This window comes from Tupaia chinensis, unplaced genomic scaffold (assembly GCF_000334495.1).
Source record: "Tupaia chinensis unplaced genomic scaffold, TupChi_1.0 Scaffold000657_1, whole genome shotgun sequence".
In the NCBI taxonomy this organism is placed as follows: Eukaryota; Metazoa; Chordata; class Mammalia; order Scandentia; family Tupaiidae; genus Tupaia; species Tupaia belangeri.
In genome coordinates, this window is record NW_006160178.1 from 1,380,949 (window position 1) to 1,383,819 (window position 2,871).

The window sequence follows — 2,871 nt, forward strand, 5'->3', positions numbered from 1 at the left end:
ACACAGAGAGAAATGGGAAAGCAGCTGGTTGGTGGGTCAGTCAGAGGAGATACAGCACTTATCAATTAAGTTTGCCCTCTTTTATAAGCACCATTTGTAGTGCTCCTAAACAATGACAGTAGTAACATCAATGATCAGTGATCATAAACCACAAACACTTACATGATAATGAAAGAGTTCACCATATTGTGAGAGTTTTCAATATACGTCCCAGATACATGAAGTGCACACATGCTGTTAGAAAACTGCACAGGTAGGCTTTCTCTACAGGGGATCACAATAAACACTTGTTTCTTTTTAAAAATGCAATTATCTGGGAAACACAATCAAATGAAGTATACCTGTACTTGAAAATTCTGTTATTAGCTCCATTAACAATTCAAATACTTTCTTGAGTTGTAATTTTCTATTTTTTAGCTTATTGAATCAAAGCGTTGGTTTATTAATTTTTAATATATTATAATAATGAATTTTATCTTTGTAATATTTATTTAGCTTTACTTTAAACGACTTAATACTTACTCTGTCTGATTTTGGCTTTGGCAATGTCCTACCGATTTTAATAGGTGTAAATTTCAATGTTATAAGTTTATTTACATTTCTCTCGTCCAATACTTGGAAGAAATTCATTGCCAGCATATGCACACACTTGCACACATATGCTCATAGGCCTATGAAGTCATTGTGGAGAAAGAGATTAATAAACATATGCATAGCTGATAATGTAATCTGCTCCATCCTATTTTATTTATTATTTAACATCTGGCTTTGCAACAAAAGACTAATCATTTCTTAAAAATTTGATTCATATTTTGAAAATATTATTTGAAATATGTAAATATTTGTTTACCTTAAGAAAAAATTAACATTTTTTTCCCCTTGTGCATGGAAGCATTACAGAGATATATTGATTCCGAGTGTGTCAAATAGTCTCTGCATTGTTAGCCAAAATGTGTCTGTATTTGTGACTTAGACTATACATTTTTAAAAATTATATTACTTGATAGGAATTTAAGAAATGTTGCTTTTGTTAGTTAGATAATATTTTAAATTACAAATTAATTCTTGAGGCCAAATGGATCTTAAACTTTTGCCTATTTCATCTTCACCTGATCAGTAATCTTTCCTTTTGCAAACCTACTGAAAGGGAACTACATGTTAATCAAGTTCATCAGGCTGTGTAATTAAGTTGCACAAATATTTTCTACTATTTAAACTATCATTCATTTTTCTCCAACGCTTTATTTTAAGCTCTGTCAGTCAAATTTTGGTATACTTGTATTCCAGTTTATAATTAGAAATACACTGGTAATTACATTCGAGTAAAAAAAGATGGATCAGAGTAAAATGTCTTTACTTCAATACAGTATTTTTTTATTTTGCTTTATTATAATATAGCAAACAGGTAAAAGTGAAGCACTGAAATATTGTAACACTTTAAATTAATATAGCAAATGTATATACATAGTTCTTTGTGAATCATAACAATTTACAAATAGTTTTACAAAACTTTAAGTCTAACTGTCAACTTTTAAGGATCTTTGCATTTCAACCCTTTTATGTGCTCATTATTATATGATTATTGCTAAGTAACTATTTGAAGGGTAATTTTGATAAAATCTCATATACCTGTAAAACAGAGTGCATAACGTATCTATTGGTGTATGTCTTGCCACTTTCAAATTGAAAAGAAGCATTTGATTTTCTCACCGTCCTGCAGTCAGATATTTTGGCTGCTCTGTGCTCAGCTGGGAGGTTCTTCTGCCTGTTCTAAATAGGTTAACCCATTACAGCTGCCATCATCTTGCGGCGTCTCCTCTAACCCTGCTTCATTCACATGTCTATTGTTTGGTGCTGACTCTGCTGAGCCATTCTGTATATGCAGTCTTGTTCACATAGAGATGGCAAAGGGCTTCTTTTCTAGCCCTCTAAAGGCCACAAGCATTTAAGAGCCAGCAATGTAAAATCTCTAGTCTCAAGAGTCCTTCTACATCACTCTGTGGTGCTCTGTTGGTTAAAGCACATCATAAGGTAAGTTCAGATTCAAGGCAGTGGGTAAATAAACTTTATGTCTTGGTAGGTAGAACATCAAAGCCAATCTTCCTTCTAAGGGTGTGCATTTAAAAGTAGAGTAATTTGATGAACATTTGTGCCATTTAACTTGTATCTCAAACTTTTATATGATTAGATATAGTAATTTCTTTAATAAAAAAGTCTTCATGTACTTATGTTACATGATTTAGAAAAGAATTCAATTATATATGCACTAACATTAACTTGTTTTTATAAAATCCTCTCACATAGTTTTAAATTCAAATTCTACTTTTTAAAAACAAAATAAAAAACTTAATTAAATGTATCATTTGGTATTGCATACAATTTCTTCGCCAGCGCCAATTCTCCAATTCAGCATTAATTTTAAAAAAGATGTTGTTGTATTTTTTATTTGATTATTGTTAAATTGATTTTTTTATTTTAGGATGATGAGCCATCAGGTTAATCAACTTTATTATTGCAGATGTCTGCTTTGTAACAATCAGTTAATATAACCAATTATTTCCTGTGTTGTGAAGAGGCAATCTATTTAATGCCCAGAATGCGATACCAGAAAAAAAATCATTGCATGAACACTTCTTCATGGAATACTGTAATGGCCATAATAATCGTGGCCGTTCAGTATATGCCACCTGTTGTTGCTTATCTCTAGTTTATTTTACAGAAATATTGACATGTAGGTGTTTGTCTCTTTCTGGAGCCATTGGTGGCCGTCTTCAGCATGGTATGGGCATAGCCTACCTGGTACTAAAATTAATACACTTGACCAAAGGACCAACAATTGTGGCTTACAATACATTGTAAGACACAATGTGT